The following is a 16,503-nucleotide window of genomic DNA, read 5'->3' on the forward strand; positions in this document are numbered from 1 at the left end:
AATAATTCAGTGGAAATGCATGGATTCCAGTTTCTTCCAGTAGCAGCAACTGGTACTATAGGCCCTATAGTACTATAACTGTCCCAAGTTTCGTGCTTTCTGCAAAAACTGAACGATTCAGGTAAAAATCTGGCTTTACGAGGAGTTACATAAATGTTAGCTAAACCTCCACGTTAACCAGCAGCACATCTTCAGCCTATAATTTTGACAGTAGCCTAGAAACTATACCGGAACTATATTCATATTTTATGTATCATATGAGTATAATAAACTGTAACTTACTGACAACTAGGCCCTAATTATAAATCAGACTGCCGAGTAACGTTAACCTAACATTACGTTAACCTAACACTAACGATGTACATAGACTGTAAACATGACCGAATTTAATGTAGTAACGTTACACTTTTACAATGAAACATTATCGTTTGATAAATAAATGCTTGCTTACCATTAAAGGGAAACTTGGCAGGATATATAGCTATATTTCCCCCTCTGCTGGAGAAATTGGCCATTATGCTATTTCAAACTGTGGAAAAAGGTAAGGATAAAGCACACGGATTTGTTTACAAGCTAGTGAAACGGTTAGCATAAGTTCGGCAGAGCAATGTGCATGTTACAAAGTAAGAAACACGATTTTAAACAAGTTTCTTGTTTCTCACTTCTCTTTCCGGGACGGTAGTCTCAATGTTTCAAGGTTGGTTTTCCACCTGGGGACTCTAGGGGCAGTGGGGAAAGTCCATTTTCACCGGAACAGGTAATTTAACCATCCAAATGATTTCGAAACGGGTTTATTACATTGAAATAGTTGCCAAGTTCTCCTTTAAAGAAGCCCTATGCAGGTCTGGTTATTCCTTCGCTGTTTCTGGGTTTTTGCCTGATTTAGGCTCGCATTTTTCACGACATAGCTCCCCCTGTAGCTTCGGTAGCAAGTGACTGCTATGCTAAACCCCCACTAGCTAGCCAGCTAGCCATCAATAAACCAAGCTAAACACATAGGGCTCACAATAAAATGGTCGAGCAAACACATTGTTCAAGAGACTATCAAATCACATTATAAAAATGAAGTTCACCCAAGGGTAGGCTACTTACAATTTTAACAGCAACAAAGCCAAGTCGGAGTCCGTTTTGCAGTCTTCTTAGAAACTACAATCTGACTACATTTTCGAGGCGCGATTGGATACTTCTGCCGAGTTACATCTGGATGTGTTCGGACCGCGACCAGAAAGTTGCATATTCGTTTTTTCCGCGAAGGACTAGAGGGAGACGAAGCACCCACCAAACGACCGAAAAAGTGTTGTAGAACCATAATTTTACTGAAACCAATATGTGCCATTATTTGTGTTAAATATCTATGTTGGAAAAAATATATAGCCTGGACAAATGTCTGGGTATCGCAAATGTTATAAATTGTGGCGCGTAACGGCAGCGCGTCAGTACACTACTCGCTCGGCCGGAGTTCGCATCCTATCTCTTCTTTTCACCTCTGAGTAAGAGTAGGCCTACGAGACACAACAATAGGTTTTGACCATACATATTTATGTATATAGTTACTCTACATCGAGAGACCATAGGTACAAGACATCAGTCAAAAACAATTGAATCTACATGTCACACTAGTTCACCTGCAGGTAGCGAGAAGCAAATCTCACATCATAAGAAAATCGAACCTACAACACTGGGATATCAAGTCACCTCCTTTAGCCACTACACCATTTATCACTGTGCTGATTTAAGAGTCTGTGAAGATTATAATACTAGCTTATTAAAAAGCAAGGCAATACTCTAACATAAATAGCAAGAATGAGCCAAGTAGGGGAGTCAAAATAATCAATATAAATCAAATAATAATCAAAATAAAGCTACAGGAGATCAATCATGGAGTTACGAGATAAACATCCACTTCGTAAATTTTGGTTAGGCGCTTTCTAGCACCAGCCCCAGAGAGGGTTAAAGCGTCGCACAGGAGCAAAATAACCGTATAGAGCTGCACAGTCCCGCCCACAGCCAAAATGCGGTTAGGTGCCGGATGTAAGATTCCCATTCATTTGTCCCATTGACGTTTGGAAAAGTCCGTATCTAAAGAGTTTTACAGCATGTCTTAGGCTAACCAGCTACGGCATAACTCATAAGCATACAACATATCATTTTGAGTGAAAAAACGAAGAGAAAATCCAAAAAAAGTCAAAGGTACAAGACTGTGTACATATTTTCATTTCGGTTTAAGGAACTACTCATCCCATAAACCACCGCGCCTCACTGAATAATATAGGCAAAATCGGCGCGATTTATTTTGCCATTTCCAACCGGTGACAGCACGCGAAGTATTCCTAGGTTAATGATTGATATGAATCATTGGCTACAGTAGCCTAGCTAATGTTAACTAGCAATGCTAGCAGCATTAACGTTACCAACCTCCCTGCTTAACTCACCACAACTTTAGGTTTTGTCCCTCATGCTGGCCCTTACAAAACCCACAAACTGACTCTCGGACACACAACAGTCAATAATGTGACCCGATTTAAAGTGGCTTTCACCCCTTTGGACACTCACTAAAACATAATATATTTCTTACCTGTGTTGCAGCATGTAGGCTAATGTTAGCTGCATTATGTAATGACATACAATGTTGGAAATGCTAAAGGTTAGCCTGTCGGCTACCTGAAAAGTTTGAGTGTTTAAACTAACATTTACAGTGGTCTATTTGATAGTGTATTGGCCCTGACTAAGTTCGTGTGATGTATAAACCACAATCCTTGTTGATACAAGTACCAATATTCGTCAAGAAAGTTTTTAATCACATTAAGATTTTCACCATAGGCAGTAAAAGACTCCGCCATCTTTGTCAATATTTTTCGCTGAGAAAGCAGAGAATGTCTAATAAGGGACGGGCTCTGGAGAAAGTTTCAAACTATGACCATAATGGCCTTTCCACCAATCAGAGGCATCACTGTGGGATTGTTCAGGATTGTGGGTAATAAAGTACTTATCCAAGAGATCGCGAAAGGCATTTATCTCAAAACAAGGTTAGTGCCCCATGAACTCTTGGTGTCTATAGGAGCATATACAATCGCTTAGTACAGCCATAGCTGGTTTTAAGTCTACCACGTGCAGTTAAGTTTTTATGGCTTATACCGCAATTGTCAATAGAGAAATTGCATTGAATTTTTACATCCGGCATCGGCTGTGGGCGGGACTGTGCAGCTCTATTCTCTGGATAAGAACGAAAGCATCGGACCACAACATTTCAGCGAAGTTTTGATAGATTGACAGTAAGCTATGAATGTGGCGAGTGCTGTTTATATGAAAATCACATTTATCTACGAACAACTAGGACATTTAAGAAAAGTAAATGTAGACGTGGTGGTAATGAAGTAAGGGGCTACATTAACCCAATCTCTCGGTGCAGCTATCACAAGACACGAGTTGGACTACAGTACGTGCCTATATGTTACATCTACGTCCCCTGAGCCTGCGCAGAAAGCCTCGTCGACCAACAGGAAACGGTTGAAATTTACTTCAGTCGTCTCAACTGACGTCTACGCGATGCCGCTGTCTATATATTTTACCGTCTATGGTCTTTCCGCGAGACCTTCTTTTACTCAAAATTGTTAAGGCGGAGCAAGATACTTCGTTGTAGTTCATGTCTATGGGCGCGAAATGGGGATCGAATCCTTTCTGCATAAAGAGGCGTGTCGATGACTTATTGATGAGTGTACGCTGCAACCGGCCAACAGCAGCACCATAAATAACCGGCGCACACCTGATATAAGGTCGATTTTCTCCAGACTGGAATGCTCAAAAATGCTAATGTACCTGAAATGTTCAGAAGGGTTTGAGGATCATGAAAACATGCCCAAAATTCACATTCCTAACTCTATAGAACCAAGATCTTAGCATATGTGGTGAAATTCTGAGCTATGGCCATAGCCTTTAATGGAGCAGTCGCTGCCTCTGCTCTGCATAAAGGGGGATTTTGACCCCCAATGCGATCCGGGTTCCCGGAAGTGGCTCCTGATGAAATATCTTCCTCCGCCTACAATCTTTGTTTTACTGTCTATGCTTCAGGCTCAAATATTGAGTGGAAGTTTATATGCGGTTGTGAGGTATCTGAAAAAATAGTTCCACAATAGCAAATAACAAAAAAGCTGGAAATCATATATTGCGCCGATATTGTTTTAAATAATCAACGAACACAACTAACCACTCGGTGAGTTGCAGTTTTGAAAACGAACGTTAAGGGTTGTTTTAAAGACATGTTTGTGCATGCCCATAGGCAGCCACTCTGAAGCATTATAGCGATTCAAAACGAGTCAGAAAAGTCGAGTCCACCACTCTAGTTCATCTAAAACAAACCAGAAAAGGGACTCAAAGTGCTTAATACCGGAATTATCCTTTAAAGGAACATGCCACCATTTTATGAGCATGTTTATGGCCTACTGGTTAGTGCAAGACAAGAAAATAAACAGTGTGAACGCTATTGTGAGTCAGAGTTACAGTACGGTGGGTTTCCACACAGCGAAACACCTCTCGAATTTGGGGTGGGGGCGTGCAAACTGCTAACCTTGTGATTGCAGTGTCTAGCCAGTGGTGGCAAGAGAGCTAATTAGGCTAATCAGCTAGTTTAAGTACTTAATGAAGATATCCAGGGTTATTTATGCCTCGACTAAGTTGATGTTGCAACAACAATTCATGTTCATAGAAACAACAAGACATAATATATTTCATACCTGTCTAGCTATGTTTACAATGCAATCCAATTTGCGAACATACTAGCAGTTGGCCTGTCGGCTAGCTGAAAAGTTTGAGAGTTTAAACTAACATGTATAGTCTATTTAGTGGTGTATGTGCCCTGACTAAGTTTGTGTGGCATATAAACCGCAATTTGTGTTGATGCAAGTGCCAATGTTAGTGTAGAAACATTTTAATCACATACAAATTTTCGTGTTACAGCTTGTCTCCGCCATCTTGGTCAGACTTTTTTGTAACTCCCGCCTCCGAACACAAGCACACGAACCTGATTGGTTCTCGAATGGTTTGAATAAAGTTAAACTTTCGCCAACTTTGTTTCGCCTGCCTCGGCGATTCGCTCTCATTTCGTCCAACTAGGGCGAATTTCGTCTCCATTTAACCTCAATGAGAGCGAAGCGAAATTTCGCCGTGTGGAAACCGACCGTAAGAAGTTCTAGTGGAAAAAGCTTTGACATTGTTTTCATCGATTCTGATAATATAGGGGCTCATGTGAAGTGTCAACTTGCACAACACTGATACTGACAGTTGACACCTGAAAGATGATTAACTTCTGAAAACTCGCCAGCATTACAGGTCCAGTGTACAAAAGAAACTGCCTTAGCTCCGTGGCCTTCCACCGATCCAATTCTCTAAGAGTTTTCTGGCAAATTCCACCGGAATATAGGGTCTCATGGATACCAATTTAGCGGACATTTGTTCAACTATAGTTGCAGGGACACGGACAGTCAGAGGACCACGAAGCCACATATTGAGCAAGCGCTAATGACACCTAAGCACACAAGGTGCATGTAATCTAGGGTAGCGGTCCCAAACCACCGGGACATTCCTAACCGGGCCGTAGCCTACGACATGAGTTTTAAAAAAAATGCATGCAAACTAAACTCGATTTAATTCACAATGATGTCACGTTTTTACATGACATAGGCCTATATGCAGTTGTTTGATTGCACGCATGTTTGCATTTTGCAAGGTCTATTTTCTTACGTCTGTCTGTCCCGCCTTCAACCCTTTACATATTGCCTTCAGCGCTGCCAGTCCCGGCGTCATGGGGGGGCTTTGGGGGGCCAGGCCCGTCCTGGACGAGCTTGGCTGCACCAACCAACCCCAATCCCATAGATTGATTTTGAACACTTAATTCTATATTATACGTTTGTCAATCTAGCAAGTAGCAAATAAAACTTGTAAAATCTGTATTATTCTGTAGCTAATCAATCAGGAACATTAAGTAAGCCTATCACCTAAATGGAGATGAGGTTACGTGGCGCAGTTTACTTCACTTCTGCACTAACCCCTGTCATCCGATGACAAATATGGCTTATCGACTCGCAGGTAGGCTATATCTCATATCGTAGTTAGTAGAAGTAGGCCTAGTAGTTTCTGGGTTTCTGGGATAGCGTTAACCTTTACTGTTTTTTCTTCTGACCTAGTCGGAGAACAGGGAGCTTGGTACCACTCCAGGGCCGAAGTTATCCGTAACTTCGGGGCTAACTCCCTAACACTCTATCTGAAAGTGGTTAGCAAATGAACGAGGATTTTGGTTTTATCTGCGGATTGATTTTTGCATTATTTTGAATATGACTAGCTCCAGTCTCAACAGCATGTCTACTTTTTCCACACGCATCTCAGTTTTAACACACATATCCCCTCTCGCTTTCTCTCTCCATCCCTGTGCACGGGGCTCTCTTAAATGAGCTGCACCATTTTACAACAATTGCATCTATATTTTCATATTAGAATGTTTTGTCAAGTGTAAGCAAACTACCGTGATCAATTTAAGTTCCGTGCCCCCCCTGGAAAGGTGTAATGCCCGTCCGTGAATTTGTGTCTGCCGCCGGGTCTGAGCGCTGCGCAGCCTCAGGTCAGCTCACTTCACTTGATCAGTTCTTGGCGAACGGTAGTGTCACCACGAAGTTAGCTAAACTGCTAGAATGAGCAACAAAAACAAGCATCTTTAGCAGGTCACTGGCCAGAGTGTTTGAGTTGCGAGAGCTGCAGAGATTTCTTACAGAAAAAAGTCACCGTTAGCTGCACATTTTAGTGATGAGGACTGGGTGTCAAAACTCGCTTACCTGTGTGACATATTCGGGTTGCTTATGACCTAAACCTGTCACTCCAGGGGAGAATGACGACTGCATTTAAAGCCTAGCTTGATTTGTGGAGACGACAAGTGGACCGGGGTGTATTTGATATGTTCCAAACAGTAGTGGGGGTTTTGGGAGAGACTGAGGCAGGGCCCTTTCTCTCGCAGCTGGTGCGATCACCTTGTTGCTGCTTTCAAATGAGTTTGAGCGTTACTTCCCATCCTCAAAGATCCACTGCAAACCAATGAGTGGGTCCATAACCAATTTGTCAATATCGAATAGTCCTAACTTGTCAGCGAGGGGAGGAAGAGCAATTGATCGAAATTGCCAATGGCCGGTGGTCTTAAGAGTGTGTATGAGGAAACCTCTCTGGCGGGGTTTTGGATCAAAACCAAAGCAGAATATCGAGATAGCCGTAAAAGCTGAAAACGTTACCATTTCCCACCACGTGAGGCCTATCTATGCGAGGGCGGGTTTTCGGCAATGACTGCAACTAAGACCAAATTGCATGTCGACAGGACATGTCAAACACACTGAGGGTGTCACTATCTTCCATCACCCCAGATGGAACCTTCTTGTTGCAGGGAAACAAGCACAGGGCTCCCACTGATTATATTCGTAATGCACGTTTTGTTCCCATATTGTGTTAAACATGTTCACACTTGCTAGATGTAGCTTCAAGTTGTTCAATATTCATAGTTAATATTGTTTAATTTTCACTTCTTCAAGTTCACGTTTTTCACATGTTTAAGAGTTTGTTACCTTCACTGTTTATACATAACTGGACTAATCTTACATAGATAGTGTTGCAGAACTGTTTTTACAGACAAGTTGGTTCAATATTGCAAACAACTCATCTATATTATATTTTACTACATCTGCTCGCGGACTACTTGGGATAGCTTGCGGACCACCAGTGATCCCCGGACCACACTTTGAGAAACACTGGTCTACGAATATGACAGTGGTCCAGTCAAATCTTTTACTGTCTATGGTCAAATCCCAGCCGAGCTATAACTGTAGCTCGACTTACCTGTGCATGTAAACATACTGACTGACAAAAAATCAGAATGAGTCATTATAACAGACAAGTAGCCCTGTGGACACACAATATTGTTGGAAAATTGAGATGTGTGAAACACTATTTGACTCAAATGGTAATCAGAAATAATTTGTTATAAAAAAAAAGACTAAAATGTGTTGACTAAAACTGACTAAGACTAACATACCTTTAGTTTTCTTTTGACTAAAACTAGACTAAAATGACGAGACTTTTAGTCGACTAAAACTTGACAAACAAAAATGATATTTCAATGACTAAATATGACAAAGACTAAAAAGGACATTTCGTCACAAGACTAAGACTAAATTAAAAATAGGTGACAAAATTAACACTATTGTCAGATAAGGACATCTCATTGACCTCATCTTCAGGTTCTAGGAACTATCACTGCCACTAGCTAAGAGACCATCAGTATAGTCTGACTCAAACTCCATGCCACCATCCTCTTCAGGAAAGACTGCTCCTGCTGCAATACCTGAGGTATCATTTGCACAACTGGGACAATCTTCTAACAATCCTACACTGTCATTGTTATTCTCATGCCTGTCATTAAGCCCTGTCTCTGTGTCCATGTCAGTCAGACTGAGATAGTCATCCCTAATTTGTTAAAGTCGTTTTTCTACATCTACACGGGCCCTTCGTCTTATGGTGGAGCTGGAAACTGGCACAGTCTTTCTGTTCATTTCCTCTAAAGAAACATTTCAAAAAGCAACCAGTGAGGGGTTAAACAACCAGATTTTTAAACGCTGCTTCATGTAATTTGGAGTCAATCAGCCCATATCCCTGTTCTTTGAAGCTACCGAGTGCTGCCGGTAGATACTGTATAAGAATGACAGCATTTGGTACAACGTAAACCGAATTTTGCGAACTGCCAGCTAACGCGAACTAGCCTGACGAGCCAGTCTGGGCACTCACCGTTCGCAGTGCTCCGGTCTGAGGGGCGGGATAATCGGTTGTCTTTCAAATTCCCCTGCACTTAATGGGACAGCTGAGTCCCATGCATTTTCCCACCAGCGGAGCTAGTTGGCTAGTTCAAACTTTTGCCAACTTAAAACAAGCTTAACTCGTGTCACACTGTTGGCCAACAGCAACATCCATCTTCTTTGGTTTCAAGTAGCAGAGAATTCAAGCCAAACCGTTGCAACTCTGCCATCAATCATTATGTTAAGCCCGCCTAACGACTCTTTACACGATTTGATTGGCCTGATAGAAGTTTAATTTTTCCAGCTCACAAGCCAATGGAGAGTTGCTAGACCAGCCCTGGCAGCAAATGTAATTTGCTTGGGTGTGTCTAGATTTCTAGGCTATACCGACAGTACTTGGCAACGTGAAACAACAGAGCTACGGGTTGATTCACTCCGGATAATCCGTTTAATGATATTTGATGTGATAATTTTGACAATGTATGGCTGCCAGTCATCTTGGGGCTGCCCTGTATTTCAACAACAACTAAAAGGTAAACATGGAGTGGTGGTAGTGGATTTGAAGGTGTAGAATGTGTTAAAAATTATATTCCCTAGAAACAACTTTGAGATTTGGCATATCAGATGATTTGATGATTCTGACATCATGTGTCTGTCAGTCATCCTGTGGCTCCTCTCCATGTTTGACTCCCCTATCTATTCTTTCGTCGCTGTTGTAAGTTGGCCATGACACATCTTTTGACATGGTGTAAAGAGTCATGTCATGTGGAGTAAGTCGGAAGTAAGTCCCTTCAGGACGAAGCAGGACCTGTTCGCCCTGTCGGGACTTATGTAAGGGATAATGTATTGTCCGCTGGTAATTATCTGAAAATAAGTCCCGACAGGGAGACCTGAAGGGACTTATTTTCTGATAATTTCCGGCGGACAATACATTATCCCGCTTTATTACACGGACTACTTGCCAAAGCGAGAAAAAAACCTAACCCAATGGGTCTTTAAAATTATTTTGCTACCGTTTCGTGTCTTCTGCTGACAAAATAAATAGTTCGCCACACAGATAGAACTTGACAGTTACAGGTGTTGCGTGGCAACGTCTTACTAGCTTAGCCTACTTTCCCTTTCAATGAAATTCCATTGCAATAAGCGAACAGACGTCTTGCGGAGGGATATGAAAGACGTTAATCAACCCGTTGCCATTGACAGCGGTGATTATATACTTTGCCGGTGATTTATGTAGATTTAACATAGGCCCGAACGTTGGGAAGGCCCATTCATGTGAATGGAACTTTCTGCAGCACTCTAAAGAGCCGTGTAATAATTTCCGATACTGACCGCCGTTACATTATCCTTTACATAGGGAGCACCTGCACAGAAAGAAGAAATGTAGGCTACTCCATCAATCAGAGTACTTGTTTACATGGGTGGATTTTTCAATTGATCGGATTATCAGAACGGAGTAAATCACCTCCCTCAATTGGAAATTTAGTCAGATTAAATTGAGAATGAATCTCACTTTTGTCTCAAAATATTTGGTCACCACTGTATGCCCTGCAAACATAGTCTGAACATCACTTTTATTTGTGCAGTGCACTAATTACCATTGCACTAATTGCTGTGGCAGATTTTTTTTGAAGATGTCATGTGTTGCCAGGCAGCAGCCGAGAGGTATACAGTATGTAGTAAAGTTCATGAAGAGTTCATGTGCAGCCAGGTGGCCAGGCAGAAGCTGGGGCAGGATGTCATGCACGTGCGCGAACGTGACACAGGCCTACTGGGGATTATTTAATAATTTTTTGTGGCAGCTCAGTGAGCTCATCCACCTATATGATTTATTGAATTTACATTGATTGGATGAAAAAGGGTCTGCCGATTTCGTAGAGGGCAGACACCGGGCCAGGGTTGGCCATAAGTAAAAAAGGAGGTGTTTTTGACCACATACAAAAACTTTCCCCCAAGAGGAAAATCCTCAGAATGTGCGCACCTTCTCCCCAAGGCCTGGATGGAGTCTCCGCTGCAGAGGACATCCATCATTCGCAGGGCTGTTTCAAGGAATTGGGGGGCCCCAAGCAAAATGGACATGGAGCCCCCCCCCACCGCACGCAAAGCCTACAGGAACCACCGCATAGCCATACAGTTTAAGTTCACCCACACTTTATATAAGTACAACATTTTGACAGTGCAAATACTGCAGTTGCATATATATACTGTGCATTAGTTTTGAACATTTTGAACATTTGCAAAAACACCAACGTACCATAAAATCCAATATAAATGTAAAAAAGTGCACAACAACTAAATCCAACATACTTAAACACACACACACACTCACATTAACATTTTTCAGTTCTCACAAAGTGAGAAAATAAAACACTGCCATCTTATGCAGAAAAAGGATGCATTGTATAGCACAGGTTGTATAGCAATTTAAAAATCCAACATAAATACAAGTACACAGACACACACACATAAGATTAACCTTTCAGGCCATCTTCATCAGTGGAGGTATCCTTAGGAAGAGCCTGAGGGCTGAGAAATTTAAGCAAAGCACCTTGAGGGAGAAAGAAAAGATATGTTAGCATTTCCATATTTTGATATTTAGAAGGGATGCAGCTGCTTTCACAACTACCAATGCTTACTGTAAAAACATCCCAAGCTAATGTTATACATTGACTTAGGCCTACTTGTAGCTTAACATAGCATTTAAGCATTCTGCTGTTTGAGAATTAGACAGACGCACCTGGTGCTTTAAAGACAGTAAACAGCTGGCATGCATGTATACTACTAGACATGAATGTTCCAGTCTGCTTTGACGCACGGAATTTATCGTGTGGTTTTCCTAACCCCCATTTGGTAAATAGATTATCATGGTCGAATAGTTAGCATAGCAGAGAAGCTATGCCACTTTCATCAAAACCTATTACAAAGCTATAGCAATGTTATGTCATTAAATACGATAAACAGTGATTCTGGGACAGATCTGCGTCTTCCTTATCCCGTTAATAAACATATTACAGTATGTAACCATATTCCTTCCATTCGGAAAAAAAAAGTTGAGCTAACTAGTTTGTTACAAGCAGCATGGGTCGTCAGGCAGGTAGTTAACATAAACATTTTTTGCTAGTCTAGCCTTCCTGCTGCGACATTACACCATTTGTACAAGACAAGTAGAGCTATTTTATCCAGTGTAATTTATCACTTACCATTATCTTGTTTTTTCTTGTCACCTTTCTCTTCTGGCTTCCGGACGCATAACTCCGCTTCATTATGACTGCCGAGGTTTTATATTTTCGCGGCAGCAGCAGAGACCACAAACCTGGCTGGCTGGCTGCTGTCAGCGACTACTGAGAGGGGCCCCCTTGAGGGAGATCCCGGTATTGCCGGTAACAGTGTCGTTGCACTTTACTGCATTGACTATCAAAGGGGCGCTCACAGTTTGTCGTTGCATTTTATTCTTAACCAGTCGTTGTCTTGGGGCCCCTGGCCAGCTCGGGGCCCCAAGCAATTGCTTGGTTTGCTTGCCTTCTAGCGGGCCTGATCATTCGCAACTCCTGCCTGGCGACACTTGCCTCTGTGCATTCAGAGCTGTACCAGGAGGACTTGTGAATAAAAGGCCACAAGCGGCCACTTCTCATCTCAGACCGTTCTCCGCTGGTTTTTGTTCGAAGTGCTGAGTTAGAGTTAAAAGTTAGTGATTTTTTCCACGACATTGCCTCTTCACCTTCTTCATGTTTGTGTATGTACTGTCCACTAGCCTACTGTTTTACTGCTACTCTGTTTACATGCTATTAGCACATATGCACAACCCTTCCTCCCTCCTGGACTGTGGCCTTAGCCTACTTGATGCTTAATACCTTATACTCAATACTTGACCAATGGCTGTAACCCTATTACCTCAACCTATTCTTGCACTGATATAGTTTTTTTTATATTACCTTGTCTACATTATACATTATTCTCTTATGGCCATATTTATTTTATGCTGGTCTCTAGACGTTATCCTTGCACCATCACCGTGACACTCATAGAGCACCTTAGAATTCACACTGTATTACAGGCTCAGTCCCTGCCCTGTCATGCGTGCTCATCTTTAAGCACACTATGTTGATATTTGACTTAGTTCATATAGTATATTTAGTATTTTAGTATCATGTTTATCTTCTACTGTCTCTATTGTACAGTGGAGTTTTTGTATATTACTTTTTCTGCTGTAAGTGCATGTTGACAGTGCATGTCAATAAAGTATCTATCTACCTATCTATCTATTTATATACCTATCTAATTAATCAAATTTGCTTTCACATTTTTTTGAGACACATACTTGCTTAAACTCATTCTTGTTATCCTCATTATCCTAATTCCTTGTGTGATGTTCATTACATTTCCTTGTACCAAAGTGTCTGTCTTCATTTTCCCTACTGGAGATCAATACAGGTATCTGGCCTTCTAATTACTTGTAAAGGTAAACACTTTGTTTGTAGTCCATTGTTGTGTGTACAGTATATGTGTGTGTGTGTGTGTACAGTATGTGTATAATATCCTATTAACTAATAAATTCCATCAGTTATACACCAACAAAAGAGATTACAACAGTAAGAATGATGATTGGGAAGGATGGGTTTGGTCATTGGGCTTCTGAGACCAAATCTCTGATGCTCATCTCATCTTACCTTTTAGAAATGTATACCTTGACTGGTGTATAGCCCAAGGAACAATCCATTTTCACAGGCAGGTGAGGACACCTGTCTGATCTGCCTGTCAAGATTTTCAGCTGTGGGAATGTGGTGTCTTTCCACCCCTTCCTTCCAGCCTCATCCTGCACTCCAAGGCCAAGCGCACGAATGAACACCCCAGCCGAGGTCCTTCTCCTCCTCCCTCCAGTCTGGGAGAGGAGGGTTGTCATAGCTACAGAGGCCTGAAGATGTTGTGGCTTGAAGAAAGCGAGAGCTTCCCCAGACTGGGTCTCAGATGAGCCAAACGCAGGGCCGAAAATGGGCCAAACGCTGTCTCGCTGGGGATCAGTAGCGCTGGACAAATGACCAACTATCAGTGGCAAACATAAAGGAAAATAGACGGACAAATTCATAAACAACAAAATAAACAAAACAAGATTCACAAACCTTCCTCCTACCATGAAAACCCTACTTGTTCAATAGGCAAGTAGATTCATGAACAGAGGCATTGGCCAATTCCAATGATTCCTTCAAATCCTTTGCTGGTATCCCTGGGTTCTTACCTCACTGAAGATTCAGTAGATGTTTCATGTGGACATTTCATTCATAGGACTCCCGGTAGGCTATATACTAAGTCCATAGGCTACTCCAGTTAACACTTTTGTTGAAGTCATTAGGGGAGGTCACATCATTTTTCAAACCTACATTGTGAGTATTTGTATTTGACACATAGGCTATTACTTTAAAAACAGCACTGAGAGTGTGTGGCAAGAAATGAGTCAATAACTGAAGGATTTTACACTGCTGGTTACTTGATGCTATCAAAGATCCTTTAGTAGCCTACATCCTATATCAACCATCTCCGATGCTATTTAGCACAGTGGACATACATGTAGATTATAATTATGAACCCATTAAGCATATCTTTATTAAGCATGACTTCATTATGTTTAGTATTGGTGATAAAAGTTACCTAAGCATTTCTACAGTGTTCATAGAAAGTCCTCAATCAAATCTGAATAATATTGTGTATCATAATGTAGGCCATGTAGTATCAATGTTTAACAGATATCTCAATAATGCTTCTACAAACACATTTTTGTGCATTGAAATCTCAGATGCTTGTAATTTATCTCTGTTACAGAAGAGTGTTAATGAAGTGGACCTGTAAACTGAGCCCATTTTCAACGTGGAATCAGAGGGTCATCAGAAGACATACTCTGAAGCACGGACAGCACAGCCACTTTTGCCCCTTGCTCTGCTTGTTTTATCACCTTCAGAAGGCAAGTTGACCTGAACGGACATTTCTGTACACACAATTGACTTCTTTTTTTATTTTATAGTGTCACCAGGTATTAACAGAATTGCCTGTAGAATGAACACACAAATATTGATTTAATGTCTTATCTTTTCTTTTTTGTTGTCATATTCTGCATTCTGCATCCTCACGGAATTCAACTGTCTGATGTCTGCTGATCTCTTGAGAACCTTCCTCAGTGAACTTGATGAATATCTGCCCATGTTTCTTGTCCTTTTCAGAAAAAGGGACCCTGCCATCACAAGCTCCAAGACATTCTTAGATAGGCTTGATGCTCATGTAAGTATTGAACATATGACTCCTGCATTCTATGATGTGAATATTAATGAGCTCAGAGTTTTTTCTATTTTGTTTTTGTTTAACATTGTGTTTGTGTTTGTGTGTTTCCTTTTGCATTTCAGGATTCCAACAGAATAAGCGAACAACAGTCCTGCTTGGCATGCCCCACTTTCTTCGTCAAGATACTTCCAGCATTCTAAAGACCTGTGAGGTCGGTTTAACAAATGACTTCAAATGTGATTTGGAAGCACTGGTTGAAATACAAGGGCATGCTCTACAGATGGAAACTCATCATTTTATAAAGCATGGAACATTGTATTTGAACTAAGCAGATTATTTTAACTGTTCTAAACTGTAATAGAATAAAAGCATGTCCCTGGTAATGAGTTAAATATTCACCTTTCTGGTGATTTGTTTTTCAGCCAACTGGTCCAGTTGAAGATGTCTTTAAAAGAAACCAGTGTGGGGATCCTGATCGTGTATGAGGACTGCAGCAAATGCGTGGTTCTACAAAATCAATGACATATGTCTTTTGGAGGAACAGTTTATCGTCATGGACATTTCCAATATTCCAAAGGCCTTTGAACTCTTTGGACTGATGGGTCTCAATATGGACTACCCGAAGCATCTAAAATTCAGGTTTGAAGTACTACAAAAGCTGTTCTTGAACATTGCAGCTGCTTTCTCCAAAACAGGCTGCTTGGTAAAGAGTAGTACAACAACCTTCCGTAGAACTTGGACTTGGTCCTCAGTTTTGATGTGCTGTACATCCACCTGTGCATTCTTAGTTTTTGTTTTTTTCTTCACTATTATGATATGCATCCTCTCTTTGAAAAAAATAAGTATCAAAAGTTTTTAAAAGTTAATAAAAACTTAAAAACTTAGTTAATAAAAACAAGGAAAATACATGTCTGAACAAATTTATTTCAACTAATGATCCTATTTTGAAACAACTTATAAATTAATCAAGTTAACTTACATGGCTTTTTTGACACAAGAGTCTATGTAAAATTTGTAGTTGACTTAACTAAGAAAGATAAGTTAAATCAAATTTAATTTTATGTCAAGTTCACTCAAAAACGTAAGGCAGCGGGGTAACAAACCTTTTTAAGTTAAAAGGGCAAATTATTTTTTACAGTGTGTGTTCAAGTGTAATTTATTCTTCTCTGACTGGTTTGGAGACTCATATCCAAGAAAGCTACAATGTCATACGAAGATATTAGGCCAAACATAACTGCATAGTTTTGAAAGTAGTAAAGTGGGTCCTACGCATTCTCTGATGCCCTTCTATGCCACTGACTAGATCTAGTTTTTATTTTAATTCAACTAATTACATGGCCATGATTTCACTTCGACGCCTCTTTCTAGACTCCATTGTTCATCTCCATCCCTTAATGACGTGCAAACGAGACCAAAG

The 16,503-nt window shown here is 40.9% G+C and overlaps 1 long non-coding RNA gene across 1 annotated transcript; it reads left to right on the forward strand.

The window, feature by feature from the left end:
- Window positions 1-15,026: 15,026 nt before the first annotated feature.
- LOC125301172 lies at window positions 15,027-15,859 on the forward strand. The gene is made up of 3 exons (XR_007194681.1): window positions 15,027-15,086; window positions 15,209-15,297; window positions 15,509-15,859. It is a non-coding gene; the product is annotated as an uncharacterized LOC125301172 (long non-coding RNA).
- Window positions 15,860-16,503: the final 644 nt, after the last annotated feature.

Source organism: Alosa alosa, chromosome 9, assembly GCF_017589495.1.
Source record: "Alosa alosa isolate M-15738 ecotype Scorff River chromosome 9, AALO_Geno_1.1, whole genome shotgun sequence".
Classification (NCBI taxonomy): Eukaryota; Metazoa; Chordata; class Actinopteri; order Clupeiformes; family Clupeidae; genus Alosa; species Alosa alosa.